Here is a 15,732-nt window from a genome sequence, read left to right as displayed (position 1 = left end):
TCCAATAAACTTAATTTCACTTCTCAAATATCACTGTGTCTCCTATATGATACATTTAACTGACATTTTTTATCTTAACAACCAACGATTTATGCAGGAAAATCATGACGATTAACAGTGCTGTAAGGATTCCACCTGTGGTGTGTTCTGTCCATTGCGGTTGAGCCGCAAACGGACAGTTCTGGCTTGTCAACCTGCATTCGGTTGTGCATTCGCAATAAGTCACATTGTCATTAGCAATAGCTCTGCAGTTCTGGGCAGCTCAGAATGCTGTCATCATTCCACCAATGGCTTACTACAGCTGAACTGCAGCCAGATAGCCCTGGATTTCCTGCATGCATGTTGCATAGGACTGCATGCATTGGTACAGATAGTCTTTCAACTAGCAAATGGTAACCAAGCCAACTCAGGATTGAATGATTACCATTCAGCTGTGTGGAGATTTGCATGCTTGCATCCAGTGGCTGATGCCAGCATAAAAGTCTGCCTCCCCTTTTAGACTGTTACTGGGTCCTTTGATACTGTGAATAATATTCCTTGTCTTGTTACTTTCTAGTTCAGTTATCTTGTGGAGCTACGATTATATATTTCCCACAGGGACATATATACGTACTCCTTCTAGTGCAGAAAATTTGTACTGTTTGTATTGCCTAGTTAGTTCGCTTTCTTTCTCCAGTCCAGATCTAGCTAGTCTCCTTGCTTATGTTATATATTGGTTCATCGCCAATATATACATATTCTAGTCAGCGTTTGTTATTTTCCTGGTATTGGTATTACGGTGATATATTAGTGCCGCTGATATATACGTACTCAAACTGTTGATATCCTGTGTTCAGCTAGTCAGTTTTTAGCAGGTTTTGGTAGGTTGCGCTTAGCGTGATCACCGGTGCTTAGCTAGCATAGTCCTGTCCTTTCGAGGTAGCCATTGCTACAGTTGCTATTGGTTACCTCACTCTAGTCTTTGTGAATGCTTGCTGTCATTGAGGCAGTGACTAGATTAGCAAGCATTAATTCTATCAGCCTCTGTCCTAGTCCTGTCCTTGCGAGGTAGCCATTGCTGCGGTTGCTATTGGCTACCTCACTCCAGTCTGTCTTGTATCTGTCTGAATGTTTGCTATCGCAAGAGCAGTGCAACGTCGCACTGCACTGCCATTGCGTCTTATCAGAAGCCCAGAGCTGCAGTTGCTCTGGGAAGCCTGTGTAGCCTCTTCCATTATCCAGCTCTTAGCCTTGTTGTGCTGGGTGGTCAGAAAGTATGACCAAAGTGGAGAGAAAAGAGCGCTCCATAGTGTAACACCCCTTTAATAAAACAAATTGCGCAAATTAAAATACACTTACTAGATGTAAGATGAATAAAAGCATGTAGTTAGGCTAAGAGCCTTAAAGGGAAGGTTCAGGGAGGGTGGGTAAAAAATAAAAATTAATTTCCACTTACCTGGGGCTTCCTCCAGCCCGTGGCAGGCAGGAGGTGCCCTCACCGCCGCTCCGCAGGCTCCCGGTGGCCGACCCGACCTGGCCAGGCCGGCTGCCAGGTCGGGCTCTTCTGCGCTCCAAGGCCCGGAACTTCTGCGTCCCACGCCGGCGCGCTGACGTCATCGGACGTCCTCCGGGCTCTACTGCGCAGGCGCAGAACTACTGCGCCTGCGCAGTAGAGCCCGGAGGACGTCCGATGACGTCAGCGCGCCGGCGTGGGACGCAGAAGTTCCGGGCCTTGGAGCGCAGAAGAGCCCGACCTGGCAGCCGGCCTGGCCAGGTCGGGTCGGCCACCGGAGACCACCGGGAGCCTGCGGAGCGGCGGCGAGGGCACCTCCTGCCTGCCACGGGCTGGAGGAAGCCCCAGGTAAGTGGAAATTGATTTTTATTTTTTACCCACCCTCCCTGAACCTTCCCTTTTAAGATCCTTCCTAGGTGGGAACACCCTCAGACTACCGTGGCAATCGGAGTAGAGTGGATCTGGTGGAAACTGACCCTGGATTCCCCACCAAGGAGTATACGTGTGCTGGTGGCGTTATTACGCGTTTCAGCGTTCCACGCCTTCATCAGATGAAGGCGTGGAACGCCGAAACGCGTAATAACGCCAAGGCACTTAGCCTAACTACATGCTTTTACTCATCTTGCATCTAGTAAGTGTATTTTAATTTGCGCAATTTGTTTATTAAAGCGGTGTTACACTATGGAGCGCTCTTTTCTCTCCACTTTTGTCTTTTAATCAAGCCTCCGGGCTAATAAGGAGCAGCTAAAGTGTGATCGCCAACAGAAATCCTTGAATACTGCCCTAGCAGCGCAAGATTGCACGTCATTTTCACAGAAAGTATGACCACCCAGCATTACAAATGCCCAAACTTTCGCATCCCACTGTATGGCAGCCACCATATCCCTCCCGTTACAGTTGTCATTTAGCCACTTCTGGATCCTAGGTACGTACAGTATATATACATACCTCTTTACTTCACTTGTGGAGAGGAAAAACACCTGAAACAAGCATGCAGCTAATCTTATAGACAAAGCACAATTTTAAATAAACTAATAACAAAGTGGTAGGTGACTAGGAACAAATACTTATATACCCCATATGCCGTGAAAGATGCCTTGTTTGATGGCCATTGGGCTTCTTAACGGGGAAAATCGTATATAGGCATTGTATAACAATAGTATTTTCCAGGACGTCTCAGGACAGCAACCCTGAGACTTGTCTCCCTCCATTTCCAACTGGACAGGATACTAGTTAAAGAATTAACATAATTGATTAGGCAGGCACACTACATAAGGCAGCATTCCCTTACCCTCATCAGTTGTTTTCCTGTCCAGAAGGATGCTGGTTGTGTGGGGAGAGCTGGCCAACCATGATAAATTTCAGGAGCCGCGGCATACAAGTGTCCCCTATGTCAGCGCTGGTCAGGCGAGCCAGCGCGGGTGCTTGCTGTCTGCATCGGCTTCTCCCCCAGTCTGTGTTACACGCCAGAGCGGCTTCCGCTGAAGCACGCGTGCAGGGGGACATGTGACTTCCGCATTACGTGACCAAGGAGGAAGTAGAATGCGTTCCATGGCTCGGCGTGCATCCCAGCGGACTTCTCGCCGCATTTAACCGCTGATTGAGCTAGTCTGCTCGGCAATGTGGTGGATTTCTAAGGTAAAGCAAACGTTTTCATTATGTTTGAGCGGAAACCTTCAGGTGACCATATTCAAGGGTTGTGCATCCTGGTCAGTCTTGTGTATGCTGACCATGGAAGTGTCCGCAGGCTCTTGCTCCCAGGGTTCTGAGGAGGCAAGCTCCACTCCCTCTCTGGTATGTGTCTTCTGTTATAATGTCTTTATACCGGCTATTATTTGAGGGTTATCAAGCACCCTCCCCTGGTTCCTCAGTTTTAACTTGGTTTCCATCCTGGAAACACCCAAGAGGAATAGCTGCTGAGTTTATTTTGCCGGATTGGTGTCCTCTTGGCAGCACTGCTCATGCAGGAAATCCCTGGGCCACAAGCAATGGTCGGGAGGCTGGTGCTGGTGGGGGAGTCCAATATAGGAGAACTAGACAGCATAAGAAATGGTACTGTTCCTGACGTTCTCCCCTATGCTGGAAAGATGGGATCACAGACAAGAGCTTCCAAGTTTGTTCCAGTAGCAGGGATATTAACTCATATAGTTCACATTAGAGTGTGATATATATATATATATATATTTTTTTTTCCCCCTCCCCCTGTGTTTTACCCTCTCTTTTTTTTTTCCCTTTATAATCTAGTAAGCTAATGGAAACTTGCAGGGTAATGATAGTTGCAAGGAGTCATTTGCTTCCCATTTGATTGGTCAGGCCTGCAGTAAACCTATGCTAGCTGTAGAGACCGACAATTGTTGCAGGGGTGTACACTCACATGGTTGATTTTAGAGTGATTTTTCCCTGGTATAAGTTTATACTTTCTCTTGTCCTCTGTGTCCATGCAATCTAGCAGTGGGTGCAAAGCAGGAGGCGAAGGTGAATTGTTGCCATTGCAGCAATAGGCTTCCCCAGGGTTATAATAAGATGATTTGTCAAGCCTGAACTGCAGCGATGGTGATTGACAATCTATGGAAATTTTCAGGAAGTGAATCTCTGGGTAGTTTCAAGGAGTTCCTTGTTTCAAACTTGTTCAGATCTATTGTGCATTTGTTTCAGATCTGCATAGCATTTGTTTCAGATCTGCATAGCATTTGTTTCAGATCTGCATAGCATTTGTTTCAGATCTGCATAGCATTTGTTTCAGATCTGCATAGCATTTGTTTCAGATCTGCATTGCATTTGTTTCAGATCTGTATTGCTTTTGTTTCAGATCTGCATTACTTTTGTTCTGATCTATATTGCATTGTTTCAGATCTGCATTACTTTGGTTCAGATCTGTATTGCATTTGTTTCAGATCTGCATTGCATTTGTTTTAAATTTTGTTTGATTTGTCAAGCCTGCACTTAAACCTTTACTGGCTGTAGAGATTGACCATTTTTCAGTGAGATACACTCTTAGTATTTAAGAGTGTAATTTCCCCTGTATGTTTTATCACCTCTCTATATTCTGGCAAAGGTGTATGTAAAGCAGAGGGTTTCAAGATTCTGGAATCTTAAGCAATGTGGACAGTAGATTTTTCCAGTATTATAAGTAATTGTCAAATCTGCACAAAGGGCAGTGTTCAGTTGTGTGGCAGATTTATTTTGCATGGAAATTCACTGCCCATACAAATCTATGGGTCTGTGCAAAGTGCGAGGTTGTACCTGGTCGCATTATTCAAAAAAACGGCATGCAGATTTGTAAAAAGGCCATGTCTGGTCTCCAGTGCAGTTCACACTTATAATGTTGCGTTACTATGCATGCATTTTAAGCTTAACCACTGTGATCCTGAGCTATCAGAGCGGTGGGTGTTGTCGTTCACTTAAAGAGGAACTCCCAGTTAAGATTCTTCATTTTTACAATAATTATGTATAAATTATTTAGTCAGTGTTTGCCCATTTTAAAAGCTTCCCTCTCTTTATTTACATTCTGACATTTATCAGATGGTGACATTTTTACTGTTGGCAGGTGATGTAGCTGGAAGTACATGTTGCTTGTTTTGGCAGTTGCAAACAGCTATTTCCCACAATGCAACGGGGTTCACAGACCGGAAACTGCCAGGAAAATAGTCCGCAGTCTCCTGTGGGAGGGGCTTCACCACAATATTAGACATACATAGCCCCCTGATGAGGATCCATTTGTGAAAAGGAATAGATTTCTCATGTAAAAGTGGGTATCAGCTACTGATTGGGATGAAGTTCAATTCTTGGTCACGGTTTCTCTTTAAAGGAGAAACTGTTAGGAAGCTGTTAAAACGGATTCCAAGAATGGCAAGTTGGATAAGACTAAGCTGTCAAACCTGATAAGCATGCAGCGTCTTCTGAAGCTGTGTCTAAATCTAGGAAATGTGCAGTGACCATATGCCTGATTCTGCAGAACACCTGTGCCAATTATGCACTGAAAAGGTAGTGAAAGATGAATCCCCTACATTGCTTAACCATTCAAGGACCGCAGTGATTGAAATCTACGCCCTGTTTTGGTGGGCTTTTGGCTAGCAGGGCGTAGATTTCAATCACTGTCCGCAGCTCGCATCCGCCGTCTCCGCCGCTACCCGCCGATCGCGCCGCTCAATCCCGACGATTCTCACCGCATCTCACAGGCTCTGCCTGTCTCTATGACGGCAGTCATGTGAGCCGGTCAGGAGCCAATTTCATTGGCTCCTGGCCCTGTCTTTCAATGTAAGCTGTTCCCATTGGCTTACATTGAAAAAACAGGGTCAGGAGCCAATGAAAGCGGCTCCTGACCGGCTCACATGACTCTGCTGTCATAGAGACAGGCAGAGTCTATGTCCTGGGGGTCCCGGCGAGCGGCGATGACGGCGGTTGCGACGGGTATGTGCTGCGATTCGTCGGGATTGGACCAGCGGTCTCTGGTCCTTAAGTGCCCAGAGACTGCTGGTCCTTAAGTGGTTAAAGATTTGAGGGGATGGTTGAGATCAGAGAAGTCCTTTGATATTAAAGAAGTTGAAGAATCTGCTTTCATACTTTCTAATTCAGATGTTACAACGGCATTTGCCCCCTCTACTTCTGATGCACCTATTGCTGGTCCTTCTAAATCCTCCTAACAGACCTCCTTAAGAGGAAGAGAGTCGAGGTTGATTCAGATAAATTTGACGTCTGAAGGGAAAGTGGATATCTATTATTGAAAGAATTACCACAGTCCGAAGTAGACGCATCTGAGGGTAAAGGCGTTATGTCTCGGAAATTCGCTTTTCCACAGAATTTATGAATGAGTTAATTGAAGCTATGCATAGGGCTATGGGCATTACCAAGGAACAAGAAGACTTATTCCTATTGATCAAATGTACAAACGTTTATCTGACCTAAGATTGTATCTAAATTCCATAGATCTCAAGAGATCTTTTTACCATCCTTTTGCAGTAATTCATCAAATCGAAAGGAAGAAATGTTGCACTGTCTAGGTGTTAAGAAGGTGTCTAATTGAATATCTTCAGAGATCCAAGAATTGGAGGAAGTCCAATGCTTTGTTGGTTCTCTTTGCCGGAAAGCAGCCTACTAAAAAAACTATTGCAAGATGGATCAGACAAGCTATTGCTTTATCTTACTTGCACCAGGGCAAGCAGTTATCAGGACCAGTGAAAGGTCATTCAACCAGAGCGGTTTCTACTTCCTGGGCAGAGAGAGCAGGAGCTACTATTAATAAATCTGTGAAGCTGCAACCTGGTCAAGCCACAACACCTTTGTTAAGCATTATAGACTTTATTTAACCTCTAACTCTGAGTTATGTTTTGGTAGAAGAGTTTTGCAGGCTGTAATCCCTCCCTATTATGTCTTGTTTATCCTCTCAGGGTTGCTGTCCTGAGACATCCTGGAAAGACAAACTTACTTACGGTAAGGTCTTTTCCAGGAGTCGGAAGGACAGCACCCTTACTACCCACCCTGATGTATTTTTAATAAAATTATTTGAAGCATCATTCTGTGTGGTCTTTTTTTATTACTGATGAGGGTAAGGGAATGCTGCCTTATGTAGTGTGCCTGCCTAATCAATTATGTTAATTCTTTTAACTAGTATCCTGTCCAGTTGGAAATGGAGGGAGACAAGTCTCAGGGTTGCTGTCCTTCCGACTTCTGGAAAAGACCTTACCGTAAGTAAGTTTGTCTTTTATAGCGCTTTTCTCCCTGGGGACTCAAAGCGCTGTGACCCTGCATTATGCAGTCTCAAAGGCTCGGGAAAAGAAGTGCGTTTTTTTTTTTTGTTTGTTTTTGTTTTTTTTTTTAAGCGGTCGAGAGAAAGAGCCTCTCGTACTGATTGTGGAAACTAGTTCCACAGAGTAGCGGCTACATGGGAAAAGGCCCGAGCACCAAATGGTAAGTGTGTCCTGGTCATAACCAGATTCATCTTGTTGGCAGAGCGGAGGGTGCGTGGAGGGGTATAAAGTTCCAATAAATCCGCTATGTATTTGGGTTCCATGTGGTTTAGAGCCTTGAATGTCAGCAGGCAGATCTTAAAATGGATTCTCCCTTTTACTGGCAACCAGTGAAGACTTTGCAGTACTGGGGTGATGTGTGAGCTGCGGGGGGCATTTGCTAGGAATCTGGCTTCAGCATTCTGTACTAGTTGTGAGGGGCGCAGAACCTTATCTGTAGATCTGATGAACGGGGCATTGCAGTAGTCTAGGTGGGAGGATACAAATGCATGTACCAGGGCAGGTAGGTCTTCAGCTGGGATAAGGTTGTTTGATTCTCGCTATATTTCTTAGATGGAAGAAGGAAGACTTGACGACAGCTGATACCTGATGTCTGAGTTTTAGATTTCCATCCAGGATCACCCCAAGGTTTCGCAGAGTCTTTATACAGTACGGTATCTCCCCCAATTGCTAGTTTGAGGTGGTGAGTGTTTTGAACTTTATCCATCATGTTTGGACCACCAACACCTCTGTTTTCAGTTCAGCCTCAACCAGCTGGTGTTCATCCAATTTTGTAAATCCACTAGACAGCGCTTACTGATAAGGCATAGCTTAGCGCTGTAGCTCTGCCTCTTAGTGCGCCAATCCCCGCTGATCGCCGCCTCTCCCCACCCCTAACAATCTGCCTTCACAGAGAGGGGCAGGGAGAGGAGTAGATCCGCAGGCAGATTGACGCGCATGGAGGCAGAGCTGCAGCCCTAAGCTCTGCCTCCATGGGCGGCAAAATCCACGACCAAGAAAGTCGTGGATGTTGCAAAGGGGATTTGGGGGGTATAAACCCCTTGTTTTACCGTAGGGATGTGGCGGTTTAGCACTACCTGTAGTGCTTTACAGTAATAAAAGCTTTCAACATGATTTAGGACTCACTTCAGAGTCCTCTTTAAGTCAACATTTGCCATATGGTATGAATAATTATGGACAGCACTGTATGTATATACAGTGGGTTGCAAAAGTATTCAGCCCCCTCGAAGTTTTACACATTTTGTCATATTACTGCCACAAACATGAATCCAATTTTATTGGAATTCCACATGAAAGACCAACACAAAGTGGTGTACACAACAAAAATCATACATGATTCCAAACATTTTTTACAAATAAATAACTGCAAAGTGGGGTGTGCGTAATTATTCGGCCCCCTTTGATCTGAGTGCAGTCAGTTGCCTATAGACATTGCCTGATGAGTGCTAATGACTAAATAGAGTGAACCTGTGTGTAATCTAATGTCAGTACAAATACAGCTGCTCTGTGAGGGCCTCAGAGGTTGTCTAAGAGAATATTGGGAGCAACAACACCGTGAAGTCCAAAGAACACACAAGACAGGTCAGGGATCAAGTTATTGAGAAATTTAAAGCAGGCTCAGGCTACAAAAATATTTCCAAGCCTTGAACATCCCACGGAGCACTGTTCAAGCGATCATTCAGAAATGGAAGGAGTATGGCACAACTGTAAACCTACCAAGACAAGGCCATCCACCTAAACTCACAGGCCGAACAAGGAGAGCGCTGATCAGAAATGCAGTCAAGAGGCCCATGGTGACTCTGGACGAGCTGCAGAGATCTACAGCTCAGGTGAGAGACTCTGTCTATAGGACAACTATTAGTCATGCACTGCACAAAGTTGGCCTTTATGGAAGAGTGGCAAGAAGAAAGGCATTGTTAACAGAAAGCATAAGAAGTCCCGTTTGCAGTTTGCCACAAGCCATGGGGGGACACAGCGACCATCAATGCCAAGCCGCTGCAGCTCAATGCCAAGCCGCTGCAGCTAAAGCTAACAATTTTGGGATGCATTAAAAGGGAAATTAAAACTCGAGATGCTAGCATAATATTGCCCCTGTTTAACTCTCTAGTAAGGCCACATCTGGAATATGGAATTCAGTTCTGGGCACCACATTACAAAAAAGATATTGCAGTTTTAGAGCAGGTGCAAAGACGAGCTACAAAATTGATACGTGGGATGGAAGGTCTCGCTTACCAAGAAAGGTTAGATAAACTGGGTTTATTTAGTCTAGAGAAAAGACGCCTTAGAGGAGATCTAATTAACATGTATAAATACATCAGAGGGCAATATAATAGCTTGGCGGATGAGCTTTTTGTCCCTAGGCCTTCTCAAAGGACTAGAGAACATGATCTGCGCATGGAGGAAAAACGTTTTAGCCATTTATTTAGGAAAGGGTTCTTCACAGTAAGAGTGATTGAGGCCCAGTGCACACCGAGCGGTTTTTGGAGCGATCCGCCGGCCGCATTCGCCTCTAAAAACGCTTGTCTTATGTAATGCAATGGGATGGTGCACACCGGCGGTTTGCGGTTTTTGCCAAGCCGCAAACACGCCTCCTGCTGCGCGTTTGCGGTTTTCGGAAGCGTTTTGTCCTCAATGTAAAGTATAGGAAAAACGCAAACCGCTCTGAAAAACGCTAGTTCAGAGCAGTTTGCAAGGCATTTTTGTTACAGTAGCTGTTCAGTAACAGCTTTTACTGTAACAATATGTGTAATCTGCTACACAAAAACGCACGCAAAACCGCTAGGTATGTTTAGAAAACCTCTCTAAACATACCTAGAATCACTCTGAAATCAGCTCCCAAAACTGCTAGCGTATTGCGGATCTGCTAGCGGTTTTGGTGTGCACTGGGCCTAAGATGTGGGATGCAAGACAGAATTAAATGTACTGCTTGATAATAAATGCATAAAGGAGTGTAAAGACTTTAAAAAGCATTATATACAAGGAAAAAACAAACCGGGTGAAATACTAGCAGATTTACTAAAAAAGAAAACGCACACAACTAAATTTATTCAGCATTTACAAAAAAAAACAGACAGCAGATTAGTCGAAGGTACGGAAAATTATAGGTAAGGTGTTCTCTCTCTCTCTCTCTTTTTTTAAAGATTCTTTATTTATTTCAACGTATAAAGAACATACAACATTTAAAAACATCTTATTTAGCTCACTTTTACCTTAGCGGACATATAAGCTCAATAAAAAACATATTCGAGAGGTATCAAATATAGCCTTACATCATGCACCTACAAAGTGTTAACATTTATGAGCCATCTAATTCAAAAAACAGTCCTTAGAATTGGTATCCCGACGCCCCTTGGGGATCATACAACCGGGCACCTGCTGAGCTGACAATTAGCGGCTCCCATATTTTCTTTGGAGACACTAACATATAAGCATATACCACACTATATTATCCTTGGAACAAAAAGAAAAGAGAGGGAGAGAGAAAGAAGAGAGAACACGCTTTCGATGGGCCGGAAGAGAGCGCGGGGCTCATCACGGGGAGCCCCCGCAAATCTGAAAAACAATGCCAGGGGAGAGACTGAAGGAGTATTTAGCCAGCGGTGAGGGTAGCATATTGTGGGGATTCCTTGAATTCGAACCACCAGAACCACGTTTTCCAGAATTGCTCTGACCTGTCGTACATAGCGGCTGTCAATTCTTCTAGCCGACAGATTCTATCCACCTCTCTCAACCAGTCTCTGATATCAGGAGTGTCTTGCGACTTCCACCGTCTGGCAATCAATGCTTTAGCAGCATTGACAAGATGTCTGGGAGATTTTTTTTATACTTTTTGATGGACCATGAATTGTGGTGGAGAAGGAAAAATTCTGGGGAATCAGGTGGTAGGAAATCCGTCAAAGCATGCATCTGTATGCGTATGGCATGCCAGAAACTGGAGAGACAGGAACAGGACCAGAAAATATGCAACAGGGTACCAGGCTCTTGACCACACATTCAGCAACTTGGAGAAGTGGAAGGATACATTGCATGGAGTCTCGTTGGGGTGAGGTACCATCGTGTGAAATTTTTATAACCCGCTTCCTGGCTACTTGATGATATCGATGATTTGTGGGCAAAGAGTAATATCTTCCCCCATTGCTTTGTTGAAAAGGAGACGTTAAGGTCAGCTTCCCATCTCAATTTCAATTCTGCAGATTGTTCATCTGTATCATTTAGTAGTGAGTACATAGGAGAGATAGTTCCCCTGATTGACCCTGTGCCCCTGCACGTTTGCTCAAAAGGGGTGAGAGATCTTCCCACCTCGGCCCTGGTACCCTGTTGCAATAGGACATTTTTAAACTGAGTCCAGCTCCAGTGGTCCAGGCCCCGGGATGACAAAGCATTCTGCAGACTGGTCAGAGAAGTCCATTCCCCCTCATGGATGAACTGGTGAGCGCATGGCGTATGGACAGTGCGCCAGGGGAGGTAACTCCGGGGGTGCATTCCTAAGGGAAATGCTGGATTGTTGAGGATGGGCAGAAGGGTCGACGGCCACGGAGATATTAATTTTCCTAGGTCTAAATTTAGCGACTACCTTGAGGGTATGGCTAACTAATACAGCAGCGGGACTTGCTAAATGGAGTTTGCCAGGGAATCTGACTAAGGCTATCCCCTGCCAGTTCCTCCTCTCTCTACCCACCTGGGAGGAATGTCTATGCCAGTCGATAATTCTTATTAGAACTGCTGAGGCATAGTACAGCGAAGGATTTGGAATTGCCATGCACCCTGACTCTTTACGTGCAGTTTGCAGCGCATATCTCCAGTCTAGATTTTTGACCTCTCCAAATAAATTTAGAGAACTCCCGAGTTAGTTGCTTAAGATATGAGGGCGGAATATGTATGGGAAGGGTCTGAAAGAGGTAAAGTAAACGAGGCATGATTGTCATCTTGATTATACACGCCCTCCCGAACCAAGAGTAATGGGGTTTATCCCACTTTTGTAGCTCTAGCTTAATTCTCTCCAGAGCAGGTATAAAGTTAGAAGCTACCAGGTCTTTTGGATGGGGAGTAATATATGTTCCCAGATATTTAACCACCTGCCGCCCGCGTCACGCCAGCAGGCGTGGCCGCGGCGGCAGCCCCAGGACCGCCTAACGCCGATTGGCGGAAGGTCCTGTCAATTAGAAATGCGGGCGATCATGCGCGCGCACATCGCCCGGCATCACTTGCGGCTCCCCTGTGTCATCAGCCCGCCGGCCAATTAGCAGCGCCGGCGGGCTGCGATCTTTCAAATGGCCCAATGCAAAGTGTATAATACACGTTATGTAAACAACGTGTATTATACTGGCTGCCTCCTCCTCTCCTGGTCACAGTGTTCCGGGACCACCAGGAGAGAGGACGGCAGCCCTGCTCACTTAGACCCGCACGTTTCCCTGCTCGATCCCCCACCCGATCGCCGCTGATCACCCCCACTACCCCCCTCACTGGCCCTGCCAAGGCGTCTGACTGAGGTCTGAGTGTCATCTGGTCGCCTGTCACAGCTCTGATCGAGGTCTGAGTGCCATGTGAGTGACATCATTGCCTGTGCACAGTTTGACTTCTGATTGATTGCGTTGTGATTATTGATCATCTGTGATTGCCCTGTTTTCAATTGCTGTATACATTGGTTGGCATCTGACAGCTGCACTGTGATTGATATCTGGTCGCCTGTCACAGCTCTGATCGAGGTATGAGTGACATCTATTGTCTGTGCACTGATTTTTGACATCTGATTGATAGATTGATTAGTGATTGGTATTTGATCATCTGTGATTGCCTGAGATTTCAATTGTTGTTTACATTGGTTGGCATCTGACAGCGGCACTGTGATTGATATCTGGTCGCCTGTCACAGCTCTGATCGAGGTCTGAGTGACATCTATTGCCTGTGCACTGTTTTTTTGGCCAGTGAGTTAGCTAGGCCCCTTTGTTAGGTAGTTAGCGCCCAGCCCACTACACCACAATCACTATAAGTCGCTGATTAGCGTCATCACTGTCGCTAATCTGCATTGGTACTATATAGTATCTGTAAGTGATCAGTACTGATCAGTCAGATCTATATAAGTACGTTAGGGTCACCTTAGAGCAGGCTCCACTAAAAACGCAGTGTTTGCCCGATCAGGCCTGATTGTTCTGCCGCACTTGCGTTCAGCCCTCCCTACCAAGTGAAAGAAATTTTTGTTTTCTGATCACTGCAAAAAAACACAATAGCTGCGACGCTATAAAGATCAGTTTTGATTTTTCTTTTTTTAAATCAAAACTGAGCGATCGCAGCTCTTTACTTAACAAATACTCCCATTTGCTAGACAGGTGCATTTTTTCCTGGGTGGTCTCAGAGGAATACCCCCTAAATTTAGCAGCCCAAAATGGCAAAAAAGATGTATTCCCTGCAAGAGGCCTACAGTATTATGGCCGAGTTGGGTGAGAGTGATTAGGACTTCTCATCCGACGAATCATCCGGCTCAGAATATGAACCTGTAGAGGACAGTGACTCTCTGACCGATAGTTCTGATGAAGAGGTTGTGGTTCCTGCTAGCGCCAGGCGTTCCCGACCCCATGTCAGTGGACCACAGGTTGCGCAGGATCAACCTCAAGGCCAGCAGAGTGGTGCTAGCGCTGATCCAGATTTTGATGGTGAGGCATGCACCAACAGCGCAGCACATCCTGGACTTGAAACCAGTATTGCCGTAGACCCTGGTGAAGTTGCGAGCACCAGCATGGCAGTTGAAACCGGTTCGGTGGTACGTGCAGTAAGACCCCAGTCGCAGCCACCAGAAACACGGGCCCGTAGTACCCCTAGACTCCCAGAGGTGCTGGCAAACCCTCATTGGAAGTTCCCTAATTCCGCCGCACCCGTAGTGCCCCCTTTCACCGCCCAGTCTGGAGTCCAGGTGGAGACAGATCATCTAGGATTGGCCCTAGACGCTTTTCATCTGATCTTCACCGAGGATCTCTACGACTTAGTCGTGGCAGAGACCAACCGTAAGGCCACACCATTCATCACCACCAATCCGAACAGCTCCCATGCCCAGCCTTTTCGGTGGAAACCGGTCACAGTTTTCGAATTTAAAATCTTTTTGGGCCTTCTCCTTAACATGGGTCTAACTAAAAAAAATGTATTGCGGTCCTATTGGTCTACGCACCCAATACATCACATGCCCATGTACTCTGCTGCCATGTCCAGGTCACGTTTTGAGGACATCCTGCGCTTCCTGCACTTTAATGATGATACAACCTGTCATGAAAGAGGCCACGCTGACTATGACTGGCTCCACAAATTTCGGCCCCTCATAGACCACCTGTCATCCAAATTTGCAGATGCTTACACCCCCTGAACAGAACATCTGTATAGACTAGTCCCTCGTTCATTTTACCGGGCGCCTTGGCATTAAGCAGTACATCCCAACCAAGCGCGCCCGGTATGGGGTCAAGCTGTATAAGCTCTGTGAAAGGGCCACAGGCTATACATATCGCTTTAGGGTCTATGAGGGAAAAGACACAAAATTGGAGCCGGTCGGATGCCCTGACTACCTGGGGTGCAGTGGCAAGATTGTGTGGGACTTGGTGTCACCCTTATTCCACAAGGGGTACCATCTCTATGTGGACAACTAGTACACAAGTGTGGCCCTCTATCAGCATTTGAAGATACTTGGAATTCCCTGCTGTGGCACTGTGCGGCCTAGTCGCCGGGGCTTCCCCCAATATCTCACTGCTACCCGACTTGCACGGGGGGAGAGGGCTGCCTTGTGTAATGACGACCTTCTTGCAGTGAAATGGAAGGACAAGAGGGACGTTTACCTTCTGTCGACCATTCACGGAGACACGACAGTCCAAATTCAGCGAGCAACTGAGGTTGTTGAGAAACCCCTCGCCGTCCACGACTATAATTTAAACATGGGAGGGGTGGACTTCAATGACCAGATGTTGGCTCCCTATTTAGTTTCCCGAAGGACCAGCCGCTGGTATAAGAAAGTGGCTATTTACTTGATTCAATTGGCAATGTACAACAGATTTGTTCTCTACAGTAAGGCTGGGAGAACAGGTTCCTTCCTTAAATTTCAGGAAGAGATCATTTCGGAACTCCTGTATCCAGGAGGGGCCGTGGCCAATCCCCCTAATGTAGTTAGCCGGCTACATGAAAGACACTATGCTTATGTCTTTCCGAGTACCCCAGGTCAACGCACCCCAAGAAAACATTGTCGTGTCTGTAAGAGGGATGGAATGAGGCGTGACACCACTTTTTATTGTCCCTGCTGTCCTGACCAGCCTGCCCTATGCATAGGGGAGTGTTTTGAAAAGTTCCACGAACACATTCGCTATTGGAGTAGGGAACGTGAGACACGGTAGTAGTCTCTCAAGGCTCTTTCACACTGGAGCGATGTGTTGCAGCATATTGCCTAGCGAAAGTCCCACTTTGCGGTCCCCCCTTACGCCGGAAGTGGTTGACTTAAAGCTAGTGCATACCTACGCTACTGCG

General features: G+C 46.1%; 1 protein-coding gene across 3 annotated transcripts in view; it reads left to right on the top strand.

The window, feature by feature from the left end:
- The window catches only part of PRXL2A (peroxiredoxin like 2A), a 588,565-nt gene that overhangs the window by 13,606 nt on the left and 559,227 nt on the right, over positions 1-15,732 (top strand). Inside the window, exon 2 of one of the 3 annotated variants that reach the window (XM_068255108.1) lies at positions 7,792-7,921. The exons of the other annotated variants lie outside the window; for them this stretch is intronic. The gene's annotated coding sequence lies outside the window, so the exon portion shown is untranslated. The remainder of the gene's footprint in view (positions 1-7,791; positions 7,922-15,732) is intronic. 3 annotated transcript variants of the gene reach the window in all.

Source organism: Hyperolius riggenbachi, chromosome 10 (assembly GCF_040937935.1).
Source record: "Hyperolius riggenbachi isolate aHypRig1 chromosome 10, aHypRig1.pri, whole genome shotgun sequence".
NCBI lineage: Eukaryota > Metazoa > Chordata > Amphibia > Anura > Hyperoliidae > Hyperolius > Hyperolius riggenbachi.
The sequence above is the reverse complement of the archived record's forward strand: the minus strand, read 5'-3'. Positions and strand labels throughout refer to the sequence as shown.